The following is a 20,409-nucleotide window of genomic DNA, read 5'->3' on the forward strand; positions in this document are numbered from 1 at the left end:
TGAAAGAGGCTCTGTGACTGGTGTGAGGTATAGGGATGAGGTCTTGGAGTCCTATGTTCGATTTTCAGGGGTGCAGTAGGCCCTGAGTTCATTTTATAGGACGATAACGTGAGACCACATACAGCTCTTCTGGTCGAGGAATTTCTAGGGAGTGTGGATATTTGCCAGATGGATTGGCAAGTCAGATCCCCAGACCTCAACCCTATAAATCATGTCCGGGACGCTCTGGGGAGGGTAATTGCAACACGTTGCCCCCTACGAGAACTTCCAGGGAATGAAAACAGCGTTTCTGAATGAGTGGGTCAGGAATCAAATTCCGCTGCAAGCCAAGTATATCAGTAAGAAGGGACCACAACCCTGATTAATCCATTTTTTTGCTTATTCTGCAACCTCTGTTTCATTCCTTCCGACTCCAACGAGTGTTACGCACGATATTGATTGTGTATTACAATTGTTGAATGGTTATTTGTTTTGTATTGTATCAATGTATGTACATATCAAATTTCATTAAAATCGGTCCAGTAGTTCTTGAGATAATCTACTAAGTTTGCAAATTCTCTTAATTTCTCACACAAGAATATATTATTATTATTATTATTACCAGTATTTGCGTTAAAAGAATGTGAGTTCATTAAAGCCTGTAATGGGCAATTGCTAAATAAAAAATATAAATAAGCTAAAAAAATAAAAATATCCAAGAATGTCTTAATTTTTTAAAATTATGTAAAGCTTTTAGCTAATAGAAATTTTAGTACGACTTGGTGCAAACAAAGTCAATCTTTTTTTATAGTTTTAAAGAGAGAAACATTAAAAAAAAGCAGAAATGAATTTTTTACGTTCAACGAAAGTCTGATAACCAATGTACGGTAAAAATAAGATAAATAAATTTTATACTGAAACTAAATGTAATTGCTACATACATTCTTGATTTTAGAATCGGATCTAAGCTTAAAAACAAGATTTTAACGTATGTAAATCACATAACATGCTTTAAATGAATTGCTAAAATTATCGCGATAATCTTCCTATCATCAAATGGAAAAGCAATTTCCATTTTGAGTTACGATTCGGAGATATAAGCTCATTAACAGATATATTTAACGAAAAAAATCAGGATGGAATCTTAAATCGTTTGCAAGCACGCCTCTACTAAAACATTCCGTAAACATTCATATATCAAACTGACATTTCCGCGAGAATTCTACGAATACGCGATTCATTCTGAGACTCGTGTTTTTTGATCCATCATCATAGTGATTTTTACAAGGTGGAGGAAAAAAGTATTTTTTCTTACTCGCCGTCATGACCTCATGAAATATGAGATGCACCTCTTTGCGTTCTTTATTTAATCTTCTAAGAGGGTGAATGCAGTTTGGCAGACGTGACATCAAAGTGACGTCACATAAGACTGACCAACTACGAGATGTTGATATGATTTCGCAGATTCAATCAGTTAAGAACGAAGGCAATGTGCTTCTTTGACATGGGATGGTTTGATTTATTTAGATTTTGGTGGTACGCCCTCTTCATATAGAGAAATCATATTTGGAAAGGTGAGTTTTTTTATTAACTTCAAGGTTCATTACGTTTCTTTATTACATCGTTTTTATTAAATATTATATACAGAGCATATAATTTAACAATGACTCTAACAAGTTCTAATTGAATAATCAGTTTTGACATTCATGCACAATTTTTTTAAAAGATATTGTTATTATTCACTCTAGTATTGGCNATATTAGAGAACTTTTCTATATTTGTTTACAGTTTTCATTATTTCTTCATGAGATCGGAACAGTATTGAATTTTTTTTATAATTGGAAGGATTTAGAAATTATTTAATTTGTCTGCATACAAAACTGTGTTACTTATGGTTTTATTGCTGAATCTAAGTACTACCTGGAAAATTCAAACAAGTATATTAGTTACATTACCTACCTACAGGCTAAAACGGAACGATTACAGTTAGCCCATGTGAACGCGCAGTACATTGAAGGTTCGAACGTATAGGGTTTTCATCAGTTCGTCACTTATTCTGCAGTACATTCTATGTCAACAACATTTTATACAAGGTTTATTTCTTATAATCTGCAGAAAAAGAGTATACCGACAAAGAGTTTGAAGATACAATTTTTAATGAATTAAAATTGATTTCTGATACTTTTGCCACAGCGTCAGCCATTTTTAAATTGTGGCATTTTATTCCTCAGCGATAATTAATGTTTAATCTAGGAATATATTTACTTATTAAATCATAATTTAATGATTCCGAATGTTACTAACTATTTGAATGACACAATATTTTTTACCTTTTTTGAGTGAGCCTGGTTTAAGCTCTGTCTGAAGTGAGAGATCTTGAAAAGAAGTTGGGGCCAATTTCTTTAACACATTATCTCTACTTTTGTAAGTGAATTTAACCACCGTGAATGTCTAATTGTTTAAAACTTGGCTTAAAGTGAGAGACCGTGAAAAGAAGTTAGGATAAAATTTGTTTTAATCCATTAACACTAGAAAGACTGAAATACCTATATTGCCCAAAAGCAGTCAAAATGACTGCATTGTGAAAGAATAACTAATGTATAAAGAAATTTGTTTAAAATTAATTTTTAATATTTTTGATATTATTTACAGTTATGAAACAAGTTATTAGTAAAGATTAGCAATAAAAAAATTATATGTTGTACAAAAAGTCGCAAAATTCTAAGAAATTTTGCCATAATTGTTTTTCTAATTGAAATTTAAAAGCAGTCAAAATGACTTCCTTGGGCAATCCAGTGTTAATTTAGTTGATTTGAAAACTGTTCAGGACTTTTAAGAAAAAAAAATAATAATGCAAAGAAATATTAAACTATTTAGATGTTAAAGTAATGCTTATTTCTGGTCAAAATATGTTTAAAGTAATGTTTATTTCTGGTTAATGGATTCAAACCATTTAAAAAGCAGTTCATTAAAGCTTTTTTTGAAAAAAAACCAATTTATAATTCCGAGAAATATTTATTTATTCAGATGTTGAAGTTATTATTAATATTTTAGAGGCTCAAACTTCGAAGATTGTGTATGTTTTAACACATTTTAAAATTTTTCCTTTTTAAACCAAGTACCAGCTTTGTTTGTGAACCAGATGAATTTCATCTCTCTCTGGTTCACTGTTTTCGTTTTCGTCACAACCGCGCAATACATAACAAAGAAGGTGACGTATTTCTATTTAATGAATTAGAATTTTATCTTACTTAAATTATTGAATTATATTTTTTTCCACTTAATTTTTTTTTCTTTTTGATACTATACAAATATTTAAAATAACAATAATATAAAGCTGTTTTTAAACTACAAAAATAAAATTCTTCAGAATCAGATATTCTATTGAAATAATAATGGAATCCATATTCATTTATTTGAAATATAATAGGGCACGTTTCAAAAAGTGGCTGTAATATTAATCACCATGTACTACCGCAAACCCTAAAAAATTAACATTTTCATCAAAAAGGTCCAATTGGTTAACTGAGCCAAGGTAATATCAAAAATATTTTTTTAAGTAGTTTCCAAATGTTTTTTTCTTTTCAAAAGGGAACAATAAAGCTTCATTTGAATACAACTTGCATAAACAGTTGACAACATTAGATCAGTTTTTTTGCTAGTCTAAACATGTTTAGAAAAAATGGTCTAGGGTTCAAATGCAATGATTGAAACAGTATAATTATTTTACTATAAAATATGTAAAGTAAGCACTTAAAACTTATTTATCTATTCCTAAAATCACTTCCTAAATACTTCAAAGCACTGTTTAAATATTTTTGCTGCAAAATTTCATTTTCTTATACATAAAATAGCATAACATATGCAAAGATAATTTCCCCCATCAATTTATTGTTAAAGATAACCTAATGCCTTAAAACTTAAGAAGAATTTAATATCATCTAAACTTTTTTAAATCATAACTATTTTGTAAAAGTAGTGCTTATATAGTACATATAACTAGTAACAGTAGGACATTGAACTTAAGTTTGTGCAGTCGCAACAAAATGGTCATGTTAGGTTTCTTGTTTTTCGTTTTATAAAACTAGTTTTTTTTTCTATTTTTATACACTTAAAAAACGTTTCTTATCAAAGAATCGCTAAAATATGTAGGAAAAAGCTATAATTTAAATTGATATATTTTGGTTTTTAAATTTAATTTCAGAAATTGAAAAAAAAATTCAATTTTTTAAAAAATTTATTTAATCAAGGCTAGTATATAGAGCCCAAGAAATACTTTCTAACCTTTTGTAATAATTTATTTCAAAATTTTTCAAATCATTTATAATAATGGTTCATTATACATAAATTGGTAAAAATGTAGTAGCAGAGTTGCCATGTAGTAGCAAAGTTACTTTGTTGACATGAAATATTATCTTTTTCAATTAGTAAAAATGGTTGGCGGTCCCAGAGGCATTATTAGATTATAACCTTATGATTAACATTACATTAAAATTTTAGTAATTTTCTGATGATTAGTTGTAACTAAAAAAATAAATGTTTGCTTCACTAGTTTATTGCTACTGACGGAAACGTCATTGTTGTAGTAAAATTGCTTAGTTAAAAATCCCTGATTATCACTGGGTTTAAAAAAAGAAACTTGCAATTTTTAAAATATTTTTTTTTCACTTTTTATGTGCTAATCGTAAATATCAAGTATTATAGTGAGTAAAATGATTTAATGAAAAGTCTTATATTTGAAATTATATTATATCTAAAAAATTTTAGTAGCTTATTATAAATGTTCCTTAATTTATTATTTTTCTAATAATTTCATAGCTTTGGAAATAAATATTTTGGAGATTTTTTACAACATCATGTTGTTAAAAGATTATTAGAGAAGTTCTTGTATTTATATTTACTCTAAGTTTCTAATTATCTCTAGAGATAATTAAAATAAGGAATATATGTTGTTTTTATTTTCAAAGTTAATTAGTTTTTCCCCTGTTTATGCAAAAAAAGTGTAATGATTTTTTAGAAGTAATGAATTAATTATTTTTTAGAGTATCATGAAAAAAATCACTGAGACATTTTATTCAGTTACTAACTATTACAAAATCTTGTAACGAATTTGATTTTTTTTTCTGACACCCTATAAAAACGATGTTTTTAAAAACTATGATATATAAAAATTTTATTGATAGAAGGAACATTTCTTTCATATAATAATTTTTATTTTCAAGGAAAAAGTGCTTTTTATCATAATAAAAGTAGACAAGGAAAACAGTATTTTTTTGAACAAAAAATATATCACTTAAGTAATTATTTCTAAATATTCTTTAAGTCAATTATTTTAACTAATTTTCGAAGATAGTTTGATGCAAAATTTTTCTCAAACTAAGCTACGAAACGTTAAAAAATTGTCTGCTTGAAATAAAAGAAACGGGAATAGTACTAAAACTAGTTTACTCTAAAAAAATTGTTTTTTAAAAAGACAGGTAGTCTTATTTTAAGAGTTGTTTAGTTTTAATTGTTTTAAAATTTAATGCTATGTTCCGCATACGATTCAATTAATAACTATCTCTTTTAACGTTCATTATTCTGAAAGACAAATTGGTTTCTAAATTTTTCTATAAAATACAGTGTAATGACTTAACATACTTACCAGAAATTTTGTTTTAATTGCTGGAAGAATTGTTGTTTTCTTCAGAAAAATCTATTGGATGTGATCCCTAACTCCTCACATTCAGTGTATTTCGTAGGTTATTTCGGCGACAAATTCATATCCAATGTTATGCAATTAACTAACCCATCTGATAAAGGTTTTTATTTTAAAATACTTTTATTTGTGATGAAATTGTCTAAAAATTAATCTACCATTATATATATCTTGAATCACATGATACATTAATCACAATTTTGCTCTTAAAGCTTCCATTTGTTTAAAATGTTGTCAAAAAGTTACTTTTACCCTTTTCTTACGATCAATATTTGATTGAGATATAAATTAAATCAGTTTTACAAGTAACAACTACGTGCATACTAAAATGAAGTATTTTATCTTGCATGCTTTAGGTGAAAACTTAAAAATTAAAAAAAGAAAAAAAAAACCGAAGCTCACAGAAATTAATGAATACTAGTATAGCTATTAAATTTTAGAAATGTGATAAGAAAAACTAATCCAAAGAAATGTTTAAGTAACTCGTAAATAATTACTAAACTCTAAGATGAGTTGTCTGATTTTAGTACTATTGCACTTGCGCTTTTTCTTTTTCTAAAGAGTCAATCTAACTTTTCGGTCATCATAATATTTTATATCTGTCGCTGAACAGCCGACCCAATTTCAGGTTTAGGACAACTAATGTTCAACTCCGTAGCCTTGTAATTTTGAACCAATCCGGAAGACAAGGAAACTCCTGGTTCAGTACCCCCAGAGGTAATGATGTTTTATGGGAACATGGAGGACTTTGCGACTCGACAGAGTTAACGTGCATCAGTCACCATTTACTACACGGGGAGTTTTCGGCCGGCGGGGATCGAACCCATGACCTCTTGGACATGGGCCCAGTGCCCTACCAGCCCAGTGCTATCCCGGCCCCCAGTCATCATGATAGCAAAATATTTGTGTATCTGAACAATAATAAAAGAAAGAAAAAAAGGAGACATAAAAAGAAAATCGAATTTTAAATATAATCGCCCATTTTTATTTTTCTTGGTACGTTTTTGGATAGCAACAACCTTTCAAGGAAAATATGCGTTTTATTCAAGAAATAATATTTTATATGTGATTTCGTTTAGAATTAAAGTTAGCTATTAAAAATTATCTATTAAAAATATAAAGTGGCTTTTATCCAAAGACTAAAACAAGCTTGTCAGTCTTTCAGCATATATAGTATTTAAATATTTTTGACAAACCCAGATACATTTTACTATTTTAACTTAACGTAAGTTTTTTTTTTTCTTCTGAAACATAGAGAATTTCTTCAACAAATAAAATTGATGTTTAAAATCTACTTGCTGAACATGATAAAGAGAAAGGAATGGAATATTAAACGCTTTATAACCATTCTATGTGTAGAATGTGAACAAAAATGGTGATAAACAACATTTAATAATTGCATTTTGAACTGCTTTTAGTTTAATTTTTTTAGAAAATCTGAGACACCATAAAATAAAATAATATTTTATGCTACACAGAGAAAAAGAATTTTGGTAAAGTTACCGTACTATGAGGTACTGACATTTCTGGTAAAAGGAAAAAAAAAGCGCAATTCTGGTTAATAAAACCACAATATATGGTATTTAAAACATCCATTCGGTATTTTCCGTCATAATAAGATTACTAAATTTTACTACATTTACCAAACTTTATCGCGTATTATAAAACCATATTTTATTGTTAATTTTACCAAAATCATTACCAAAGCACCTGGGTAAAAATTACCAAGCTTTTTGGTGTTTCTATAGAGTGAGAAGCATATTAATTTTACCATATTCAGGTAGATTTGGTCACACTTTTTTTCTTAGGGTAAATAATAAAACAGCAATGAAAAAAATGTGAACGAAAAAAAGTCATATTACTTTTCAATTACACTCTTGTTTTCAAATAATATTTTTATTTCGTTTTCTGTAATGTTGAGGAAAATACTGCATATTTTTTTTTAAAATTAATTTCCCACTATTTTGCTTTTCTGAAATCTTTAAAATTAAGCTTATTTAAAAAAACATGTATATTCATAACAAATTTAATAGTCTTAGTTAAGAACGAAACTTATAATTTAATTTACTTTTTATTTCACATACGTGATGAGGAAAGGGTTGTTTTGGAACAATATTGTGATGAATTGCAAAAAATAAACTTCTTACGTAATTTCATTTTAAATACATACTTTTATCTTAAAAAAATGTATTTCATAATATATTTTTTAGAAAGGCAAATTAATTATAATTAGTAAATTACTTATAATTATAAAATTACCTATAATTAAAATATTTTTTAGGAAGGCAACTTAAATATAATTATCAAATTAATTAAGAGTTCATGTATATGTTTTACATATTTAATGTCGTTATAAAACCTATCGATATTTATGACATATTTAATCGTCATTAGAACAAACGTGTTATGAAAACTTAGCATTTTATGTTTTTAATATACAAATATGATGAAGAGAGACTTGTATTGTTTCGAAAGAAGTATATAAGCCGTATTGAATTGACGAAGAAAATAAGCTTTATATGTAATTTCCTTTTAAATACAGCCTTTCCAAAATATGAAAGATTAAATTTATTTTGGACTCAGGAATATTTATGACAGATTTAATCGTCATTAAAACAAACTTGTTATGAAAACTTAACATTTTATGTTTTTAATTTACAAATATGATGAAGAAAGACTTGTACTGTTTTGAAAGAAGAATATAAGCTGTGTTGAATTGACGGAAAATAAGCTTTATATGTAATTTCCTTTTAAATACAGCCTTTCTAAAATATGAAATATAAAATTTATTTAGGACTCAGGAATATTTATGACAGATTTAATCGTCATTAGGACAAACGTGTTATGAAAACTTAGCAGTTTATGTTTTTTAATTTACGAATGTGCTGAAGAAAGAAGTGTTTTGTTTTGTTTCCAGAGAACTATATATGCTGTGTTGAATGGAAGAAATAAGCATCTTGTGTGATTTCAGTTTTAATGCAGTCTCTTCACGACTCTTTTATTAAAAAAAAGAAAAAAAAAGCGAAATATAGCGTGTCTAAAGTCTTTTAGGGTTCTTAAACAGTTCCGTGCTTCAAAAGACACGCTTAGACACTTCGAAATGCGAATTTTTCTAAAGAATTCGCTTAGAATGAGATCTTAAATGAAGTGTTTCAAGTACTCTTAGAGTAAATACTTAAAACAACGGCGTAGTTCATTATACCACTACACCCCATGTTTCTATGTCGGTAATACTTCTGGTCTTTGATAACGCTCTTTTGTGTTCTTTGGAGCAGTTATTTTATATGTTTGACATTGAAGCTTACTGTTTTTGAATGCTGTTTTCTTACTATATATGTTGATATATCGGAAAGTTTATTGAGTTATTAAAAGAGTGCAGAAATGTTCGCGATTTTATTTCGTCTAATCAAAGCTTAACAATGATAATAAAAAAATAGAGAAATTTTAAAAGCATCATATGGTACGCAAAATACATACTTTAATTTTTTTATCTTAGAATAAATTTTTGCAACTCCCTTAGTTTTTTTTCCCTTCGTGTTAACCCTCTGCCTTGTGCACTGTTAGAAATTTCTCGGAAAAAATGGTTGAATAACAATTTAATGAATGGTTATTTTACCATATTTAATCAAAACAGTCAAATAACCATAAATAAAATGGTAATCANTGAGTATTACTGTTTATTAACTGCTTTCACCTAATACGGTTAAACAACCAGAATCTTATCTCACCAACTAGAACCACCTAATGAAGCTACTTAATTCTTTGCAACAGAGTACATATCATAGACGAGCGGGCTTATCTGTCAATCTCATCACCGGCAGAACTGGAGTTCGAGTCCTAGTGTTGACACCACAATATTTCCTCCATTCCCTTCAACACATGAAGAATTTCTAGTGTCCAGCACTCTCCAATGCCTATTACCTTACAGAATGCCGAACTCCCATGTCTAGTTAATAATTAATTATTTTTTACTTTTATGAAAATTGCTAGTTGTAAATGGTTAAAAAACTGTATAGTTTTGTATTCATGGTTTTATAACTTTACTTTTTGTAAATGTTTTCAGAACCATAAAGCGAAAAAATGGTCTTTACCGTAATTTTTATGGTTAATCGGATGGACAGACAGCTGCTAGTTATTTTACTATAATTTTAAAATGAAAATTTTAACACTGTGCGCAGTTGCTAAAATACTCAAAATTGATATATTATACCAAATTCACTTTTTGGTTTAAGGAGAATTTTTTTGATTCTTAATCACAGTTAAATGATGATGACAAAAAACTAGAAGGGTTTTGAAAGCATTGGATTATATTCAATACATGCAATTTCACTTTAACAAAATAAATTTACAATCTCATATAGTTCATTTTATAAAACGATTCACATTAACCCTATTTAAACTACCATACTCAGTGGCGCGAGTGTTCGACTTCCAATGAGGCGAACCGGGTTCGAATCCTGTCGATACGAAATCCGCATCCGGCTTGCACTGACCACAGCACTGACGTGAAATATCCTCAGTGGTAGGCGGATCATGGGTTAGAGTCCCCTTGCCGTCAGGTTAACCGTGGGAGGTTCTCGTGGTCTTCCTCTCCATGTAACGCAAATGCGGGTTGGCTCCATCAAAAAGGCCTCCACGAAGGCAAATTTTTCCCAATACTCGATCCAGGAGTTTCCTTGTCTTCTGGATTGGGTTTTAAATTACAAGACTACGGAGTTGAACATTAGTAGTCGTAAATCCACAAAATTGGGTCGGCTGTTCAACGACGGTTATAAAATAAAATTAAACACGGAATACCCAGTGTTTAGTCCCAAAGTATGATTGATACTCATTTTGTCAACCCACTGAAGGAATGAAAGACTGAGGAAACCCTGATGGTTCCTGGTTTGATCCCCGAACCAGTGACGCAAGAGTGCGATGTGCTATCACTCAGTCAACGGGTACTCTAATTTAATATTTTTTCCGAATTCTTTTTTTTTTTTTTGGTTTGAGAAGTTTGCTTTGGTTCTTAATTAACATACACTGTTAGAAATTTTGAAACGCGTCGAACCGTAATATCATGCTAAGTTGAAAAATATTCTTCTTCTTCCACTGGCACAACAGCCCAGGATGAGCCTTGGCCCTCTCAACAAGTCTATGCCAAGACATTCTTCCCTTAGCCAAGGTTCTCCGGTTTATTATCTTTAAAACTTGTAAGTCCTTTTCAGGGCAGTCTAAAAACCTTAGGTTTGGCAGTCCTCTTTTTCCTGTACCTGTTGGCCTGGCACTGAAAACTTTTTTGGTTGTCCAGCTATACTCCATTCTTATAATGTGGCCTGCCCGTTTAATCCTTTGAATTTTGATAAATTTAATGACATCAGGTTCTTTATATGCTTTGTAAAGTTCCGTGTTTGATCTTCTAAACCGGGTACCGTTTTTACTTATTCCACCAAAAATGCTTCGTGGTATTTTTCTCTTAAATCTAGCTATCATATTTTTATCTCCACGGGTCATTGTCCAGGTCTCACATGCGCATGTAAGTACTGATCGTATAAGACATTTATAGAGTAACACTTTTGTTTTTCTTTTTATTAGGCTTGAATTAATTTTTCTTGCGAATTAATTTCTCTTGAAATTGATTATACGATGTTGCGGTTCAAACTGAACGAGAATTTAACTAAGCATCTCATTATGGTATCAGAAACTTTGCTTCAAGGTGCTTGCATTATATTTCAACGCTGAGCCAATGTTACTGAGAAAACAGAAATAATACTTCTCTTTAAGTTACCTTTTTCATTGTGATGTTCTTTGCTAAATTACTAATAAATCTACCTTGGGTGGTAGGTGAATTAGTAATGAAATCTCGTTTGGGATATAAACAGGAAGTATTTTATTACACATATTTATTTTTTAACTTTCCTTTTTTGGCGCTTATTTATTTTTTGTCGAAGAGTTAATGATGTGTTAAAATGAGCTTACGAATTAAATTTTAATGATATAACTATTTTTCTTTTGGTTAAAATTCAGATGACGCTTCTTGAACTTCGTATCTAATCTTTAAGATTATTTCAATTAATCTTCTAAAATAATTCTGCCAAAAATAATAATTGGCTATATTTTGAAATTTCAAAAAATAAAAGCTAGTTTTTGTATTCAATGTATTTTTAAACAAAAAATGATGATCTTCTATGAAGCGGTGTTTATTTCAGTTAATTGAATGGAAATTGAAGATTTTTAAGGATTTTATTATAGAAAATAAACTGTATTTTTGCTACATGAATTAGCTTATATTATGAATTTTCGTAATTTTATACGGAAAAGCATTTTCTGAAAATTTATGTACTAACTATTTTATAAGATTTCTGTGATTTTTTGATATTTTATAATTACTGCTTGGGAAATAAAAAAGCAATGCTTTTTAATTAGAAAATAAAATGTTTAACAGAAATTTTAGCAATATATTATCTTATAAAAGTTCTTTTTCTTTCTATGAACTTCAAATTCTAAGTATCGAAAAGCATCCTGAAGCTATTTTTTTTATAACAAAACAATTGATACAGTGAAAAATCTGATGAATTTAAATACTTGGCATAATTTTTAAAGTGTATGCAAAATAAGAACAATCATTTAAACTTTATCTTACTCAAATATTTCTTTTAGAATCAGCAAAAGTCTATTCAAATATATTTTGAGTAAAAAAATAAAAAAAAGATTGCAAAGCTATTCATTGATGATTCAATGTCGAAGATATTATCTAAAAGGGGTGGAACTACTGCAAAGAATCAGGTAAATAATTTCCATGCTATTATCATGACAAGGTCATCTTAGATTAGTTTTATTCAGTTACGCTTTTAATAACGTATATTAAAAACATCTTGATATGACATTGATATGACGATTAATAAATTAGATTTTTTAATGATTTAAATTTCGATCATTTTTGGACGTAATTAAATGTAGGGAATTGTGAATATTAAGTTGACTTTTTCTTTACGGTAATTCTATAATTACGTATTAAATTACATCATTCTTAAATCATATTTATAGTAAACCTCTCTCATGGGGAAAAATGCAATCTAAATTAATTTATGACAAAATCTGCTGTTATTTATTTAGGCAATAATTACTTAATTTAAAATTTAATTATTCGTTTCATTCAAAAGAAATCACTAAAGATAAAAATATGAGCTTCATGACCAGCACAGACTATGAAAGATTTAATCTTATTAAAGGAAAAAGGAAAAAAATCCTCTCTCGCAAAAGCAGTAATCTCAAAAAAATCTTGAACTTTAATTAAAAAAAACTAATAAATTTTAATTCTCAAAAGGGTATTTGATGAAAGGAATACAACCAATACTTTAAAGTATAAGTTTCTATTAAAAGCTATATATCTTTATAATCCCTACTTTTTCGTTTTTGGAATAAGAAAAAAAAATGGATGAAGCATCGAGAAGCGCAATGAAGTAAAAAAGAAATAAAAAAAAGCTTAGATGCAGCCTGATTTATTATTTCCTTAAAAGAATTTTTCTTTTAAAAAAGAAAATACTTCTTATGCTTCCACGTACTCTCATAATTTAGGATTTTCTTTTCATGCGAACAGAGAACAGTTTTTCAACAATTTCACTTTTTATTCGTTTTATTTTCTTCACGATTACATCAAGAATTTATTAGTTCTGTGATAACATCATGCTGCTTAAACAGTAACCAACGAAAATCTCAAAAGTGCTAAAAACTACGCGATTGGTGTTGAAAATTTTAAATTTTGCATTTTACTTACAACGGAACTGGAAATGATAAATTTATAGACTAGTTTCTTCAGTAGTTAGAGCTTAAAAACAGCTTCGATAATGCCTGAGTTGAAAAAAGAAAATACTGAAGTCCAATTTTTATAGCGTTTTTATGGCAAAGACTAGTTAAATATGTCCTTATTTAAATATTTCAAAACGTGTTTTTTAATAGTCATGAAATTTATCAAAAAATAAAACACAATCGTATCCCTAAAGTAACTGGAGCTTCAAAAAGATTTATTTAAAGGAAGCGAATGGAATTATTTAAGCCAATATAAATTTTTATAGAAAAATATTCATAACTGGGTGGATATATTACTTTAACAGAAAAAGAGAAGCGAGAATTTTATATTCTAGCAGCACATGCTATTATTTCAACATTTTGAGATGAAAATCATAAAGCATTCATTTTTAATACTTACCATTGAGTGTTTGAAAAATATACAATTTATTTGCGAATAAAATTTTCAGCACTAAGTTTAAAGATTTTGTGTAGACATTGCAATAATAATTTTTCTTTATTTCAGTTATTACATTTTTAAAAGCCTGTACAAAATTATTTTAAGAAATAGATTTAAACTATAAAGAGGGTTGAGAAAAAAATAATACTCCAATTTTTTAAAGGGATTTTGAGAATTTTCTTTGAAAAAATAATAAATTTTTTCTAAATTTTCATATTATGGAATAATTTTGTTTACGTAGAACTATTTTTTAAAAGCTACGCAAAGAAATATTAACTATTTGAATTCATTAGTTTATTATAAAGTATAATAAATTTTAATGAATATGGGTTTAACATTTTGAAATATGAATTTAAAATAGCAACAATCAGACTGTGACTTCGAGTAATCGTCCCTTGACAAGTAATTGGCAAGTAAGTGTCACTTTATTGAAGATATGAATGGAAATTTAGTCGTAAAACTCAAAATCGAACTTTAAATCATAACAACTTTTATATTTTCTGAGCAATTCCTAGTAAAACAATATCTTGTCAATATCGGTGTTTGGAATAAAAATATTTTGCAAATTTTTGCTAAGTATAGCGCAGTTGTAAAAAATGCCTAAAATAACTTTTTATCTAATGTTCCGGAATTAACATACTAGGTTGAAGTCTTATGTATAATTAATTAGTATTGACGATGTTTTAAGTTGTAAAATCGGACACAGAAAAAAATTCTTTTTTGAATAGCTGACGTATAAGTATATTTGAAGTCTATCATATGAGGGAGGGGAATGCAATCTGGAAGAAATGGTTTCAATAGTTTTGTTAGGAGTGGAATCAAGTTGAAGCATCCCCTTATATTAATAACTATAGTGTATTTTACCATATTCCTAAAACTATTTGCTAGAAGCAAAAGTTGACACATCGGATTTTCCTGCTGGTATATGTCATCATCCAGAGGAAAAAACATTTAGCATGTAGAGGTGGACATGTTCCGAAAGGTCAGATGCGTACTTGTGCTTATTCATTATGTTTTCCACAATGATGAGTGCACCCAGAAAATGCCACGTAAACATTTCTGAGATCATAATGCTCCCTCCTCAAGCTTGGATTTTTCGGCAAATGTTTCAGGATGTTAGGTTTCAATCGTTTTATGTCGTTTTATGCAAACATCCGTCTGCCCGATGGAGCATAAAACGTGATTGTTCGGAAAAAGTAACCTGTTGCCACTCAGTGTGCATCCCGTTGCGGTATTGGAGTGTAAATTCCTGCCTTCGGCGACGAAGCTGGACTACGGCAATAAGCATTGGTGCATTTGCAGTAACCTCATGTCTGCTGCTGAGGCTTATACGCTGCAAAGTACCCTAAACCGTCACTGAAAAGGCATTATTGGAAGCCTCTTGGTTTCGAGATTTCGGTGGGTGGTCAGTTGCTCAACGATAGCATGTCTATCCACCCGAAAGCAGCCGTTGTTCACCTTTGTCATCTATGGCCCGAGGTTCACTACATTTACCAAGTAGCTTATTTTGAAAAGTGCCATTTTGTCATGGTATACTTTTATCACGGCGGCATGCAAACAGTTAAGAAAAATTATTCATTTCGGAAATGCTTCCAACCTTGGTCCGAAAGGTAATGAACATGCCCTCTTGGACGTCGGATAAATCTCTATATTTTTGCATTAAGACAACAATTCCAATGTTTTCCGGATACCTTTTACACCTTTCCACCCTCGGATACCCTTTTTATATACGCTCTATTGCAATCAGCTGCAACCTACTTTCAGTGAGTGGTCATTTCGCGTTGACGTCGGAACTAGATGGAGGTTACATTCACATTAAAGTGACTAGATTGTGTGGGACATATATATATATATATATAATTGAATGTAATTTAAATGAAAACTTTTAAAATTCGAGCAGAATCCGTTGAAAATTTGCCGAGAAATGAAAATGAAGGTTTAAAAATATGACTCTTGAAATTATTGCTGAGGGCAGTTCCTACAATTCAAAACAATTTTTAATTGTTAGGAAAAATTGTAAAAAATAGGGCAATTAGGGGGAAGTTAGACATTGTTAACAATTTTCTTAAAATTTCAGAAAATATAAACAATGATTGCCTAATTTTTTAAGTATGTGTACCTACTGAAATTGTAATATCTAAGTTTTATTTGAATGGTGCATAAAAAATTTAATAAAAGTGAATAAAAAACGTAGACAAAAAATATGCTTTTGAAAATATTTAATGCATATCGTGTGCAAAAAAAATGAACACAGGAAAGAATTTTTAATTTAACAATAGGGTTAATGAGTACTGGAACTCAATCTTAATGGTTTTGAGTACCTAACATTAAAAATGCTAATTAATTAGAACAGATGATACTTTAAATAACGAAATCAGACACAAAACCGCTCTTTCTCTGAATAATCATATTTTTTTCTTTCAATGGATTTGGATTTTTAACTCCCAAAATAATGGATGGTAGTTGTAATCTGGAAAATCTTGTCCCAATAGTTTGGTCAGGAGAGGGGTTGAAAGTTGCTAGGTCCCCTTAGTGTTAATATTGATCTTTTTACGTATTTCATCCTATCTCTAGTATATTTTAATCGAATCGAAAATTTTTTGTCCCCAAATATAAAATTTGTTTAACCAAAGATAATCTAACGCTAAAATTAGTTTTTATTAATTAGTTATTTTTTATTATTTTTGTTTAAAAATAGTCGATAAAGTTTAGAATTGAAAGGTATAAAAATGCTACATCATTTTAATGAATTTAATTTTAAATGACAGTATACAAAATCTGATTGAAATCTTTCAAAGAGTTCTTGAGAAATCAAATTTTAAATGTACGACACTTTTAAAATTTCATATCAACCAGTTGTTCTGTTGTTTTCACATCTACGATAAATTTTTTCATTCAAAATGTTGGACGTTACGAACTTCTAGGCACAAACCTTAATATTTTTTTTATAAATAGGATGGTTGCGAACTATTTCTTTATCTGTTGACCTTGGTAGTCAGTTCTGGCAATCAAAACAGGGAATTTGAGGACAAGGGAATGACTCACCAATGCTAAAAAATATTGATCAGCAATAAAAACATTCATTTGTGTATCCATTTTGTGTGTTAATTTTCTAAACCGTTTCATTAACTGTAAGTTTTTCCATTTTTTTTGGACGTTGGGAACTTCTAAACACAAACCTTAATATATTTTTTAAATAGGATGGTTGCGAACTTTTTCTTTATCGTTTGACCGATGTAGTCTGTTCTGATAATCAAAACAGGGAATTTGATGACCAGGGAATGACCCACCAATACTAAAAAATATTGATCAACAATAAAAACATTCCTTTGTGTAGCCATTTTGTGTGTTCATTTTTTAAACCGTTTCTTTAACTGTAAGTTTTTCCATTTTTTTGTTGGCGACATTATATTTTTTAAGTACCACAAAATTCAAAAGGGCATGAATTTCGGGCCATTTTTTAAGCACTTACTCAATTCTTTTTAAAAATAAACTAGGAAGAATTTATTTTTTATTAGTTAGTCTTAAATATCAAGACAGGCTTTATTCCAAATTTGTCATCATCCGTTCTTTTTTGTTTCATTCTTAAAAAGATAAATCCTGCGTCATGGGACTAATTTAACAAAAAGAAATACCTTTTGCGTTTGTTCTTTAAATAACAAAACCAAGATCTTTAATTACTCTTCATTTCTGAATACTCACTTTATTCACTAATGATCCAAAGAAACTTGGGGGAATTCAATGTGCTTAACTTTACTTGTGTTTAGTAACTTATGGGATTTAAAGCGACATACAAATTTAAATTAAATGTACTGAAGTTAGAATAAAATGACAGTCGTTAACTTTGGCAATCAATACAATTACTAAGCAATGAATTAAAGGAAAAACGTAGATTCGTTAGTTTTTTTTAAACGCGTTTCTTTAGTAATCACCGCTCTTTTAATTTAATGAACATATTCTTTTCGATAAAAGTTTGACGATTTAACTGCTCCTTGTGGTATTTAATTACTGTAAGATCTTATAACGTCATTCAATGCAGTGATATAGGTTAAATCAATTGGTTTAAATTTTTGGAATTGTTCTTAGAAAGGATTTTTTACTATATTTTTTTTCTATATTTCGGATGTGCTATAACTGTGCTAAGCTGAAGATATCCCTACATATTTCAATACAATGGATATTGATACTAAATTGTTATTCTATTTCTTATGAAAGCTGTATAATTTTTTAGATATAAGACAAATATACGTCTTAATTTTCAGTATGTAAATTAAGACAATTGAGATGTTTTCTTTTAAAAATTGATTAGCTGATTTAATTACTCTTAGTGATATTTAACTACAGTATGATCTTATTACATATGCCAAATCAATAAATTTCGATAATTTTGAATTCACATTTGATTTTATTTTTGTAAATGAGTTTTTACAGTGTAATAGTAACTTTAAAAAAAAATCATAGGAGATTTTTTAAACAAAAATTATTACCCGATGCTAATTTTTATTCCAATTAATGTTAATGCTCTTTAATTATTTAAATATTTAATTATAAAACAAATAGAATGTTGATAAAAGAAACTAAATTTTTAATTAAAAATAACTTATTTTGAATGCTACTTTTTTTTAAATAAGTGAATATCCAATCTTAGTAACTATTTCTAAGATTGAAGCATAGTGTTTTTTTAATATTTTATTCTCAGTTTTGTTAAGGATGAAAAATTCTTAGAAGCAGTGTGAAATCAAACATAATGTTTCAAGTAATTGAAAAATCATGACAGGATAGTTTTGAAATCTAACTTTTTAAAAAGATGGTGTTTTCGCGGTATTATTAATGCAAGCCGTGAATTGATGTAAGATTTTGGTTTTAGCTGAGAGGATATTAAAATGTAAGTCCCTAGTTTGAAAGATTAAAATACTTCTACAATTTAATCCAGCGATCTAATGAAACAAGGTATAAATTGAACACACGGTAGTTGCGAACGTTTTTAGGGATTGTGTTCGAACTGTTTTTTTAACTAATGTGATTTAATACGTTTATAATAATGTGATAAAGAAATTTTTAAAATGAGTAATTTCAGGATAATGACTAATACGAGTTGTTAAAAAAAAAGGGGGGGCATACTGAAGAGTGAGTCGAATTCTTAATGCTACAAAATTGCAGCTCTGTAGTATTAAGAGTTGTGAGAAGAGTAACGAAAGTTTCATCATTTGAATGTCATTTTCTTCTAAAGTGACAGAAATAAAAATATTAACACATCAACAATTCCAAGAATGACGAAAATTGAAATGATAAAGGTCTAAAAAATTCGGTAAAGGGAGATAAGCTGCAACGTTAGAATGAAAATATTTTGAATGTTATTTAAGGTCTCGATTAAACACTTCGTTATAGGAAATAATTATCTTCATTTAAGTGGGATTCACCATACTTAGTTAATAAGGCAAATTATGTACAATTGTAATCAATATTTCCAACAATTTATTGAATATATTTCCAAAGATTTTGAGTAAGGTGAACCATTGCATATGGTGAACTTATCGCTGGGTCCACTGATGGTTCAATTTCATGAGGTCTGACTGTAATTCATGATATCCTTGGAATATAATAGTTTATTTTTATTTTACGTTGATAGTTCTCTAAATAGTACCTCTCCCAATTGGAGCTACACGATTTCTGAAGAAGCAGCGTATCGAGAACGCTCTAGCGGATAAATTATGAAGCTTTTTTCGCACAGAGATCACAGAATCAAGTTGCTACGTACTTGCGTTGATTATTTATTTAAGTCAAGAGGTTTTACAAGTTTTCAATGTAGTTTTTGAATATCTTGTGCAAGAAAATAATGCATAGATTATTAAATACATCATATAATTGTTAAGCAATTTATTCGGTTCTGTACAATTTGGTTTTCTGATTGCTAACTGTCACTTAGTTTAAAACGCTACGTAGTTATCTAAATCGCACTTCGTGTGCACTATTAAATCGTACCGGTACGGTTTGGAGATACATATTAACTGCTGAAAGCTCAATTTTCAATCAATTTAAATTAATACCACTTAATCCATTGAAAAGTGGCAGAAAACTATTTCTGAACTTCCTCCTATTGCTAAATTTCTCCTCTGAGTGAGTCTTATAGAAAGACTGCAAATTAAAAGCAATATATAAAATGATTTAACTATTTTGATGCGTCAATCTTTATTTAAACTAACTTTTTGACAACAGGAAACCTGATTATATACGTGAAAAGAAATAAAACTATTTCGGACAATTTAATGACTTCTAATATCGTTATGATGAGATTTATTTCCATCATTCCAAGAAAGAAAAAATTACGAAAAACATCTAAGGGAGGAGTTTTCTGGTTTGTCAAGTAGTAATCGAGAAATTATTGAAATGTAGTGAGATTTGTTTGGAAGATCTGTCTCAGTGCTTTTTTATGTTGAAGTCTTCAATCAAATCAACCAAACCAAGTTACACATGTTTTGGTCACACATGGTCACTATTTCCCTCA

The 20,409-nt window shown here is 29.0% G+C and overlaps 1 protein-coding gene across 4 annotated transcripts in view; it reads left to right on the plus strand.

The window, feature by feature from the left end:
* Positions 1-1,413: 1,413 nt before the first annotated feature.
* LOC107443766 (glutamate-gated chloride channel) overlaps positions 1,414-20,409 on the plus strand; it is a 174,253-nt gene continuing 155,257 nt past the window's right edge. For 2 of the 4 annotated variants that reach the window (XM_016057732.4, XM_016057734.4), the window contains exon 1: positions 1,414-1,553. The gene's annotated coding sequence lies outside the window, so the exon portion shown is untranslated. Of the gene's footprint in view, positions 1,554-12,316; positions 12,443-20,409 lie in introns of all 4 variants that reach the window. The other 2 variants (XM_016057733.4, XM_071187492.1) reach the window with 2 other exon arrangements.

Source organism: Parasteatoda tepidariorum, chromosome X1 (assembly GCF_043381705.1).
Source record: "Parasteatoda tepidariorum isolate YZ-2023 chromosome X1, CAS_Ptep_4.0, whole genome shotgun sequence".
Taxonomy (NCBI): Eukaryota; Metazoa; Arthropoda; class Arachnida; order Araneae; family Theridiidae; genus Parasteatoda; species Parasteatoda tepidariorum.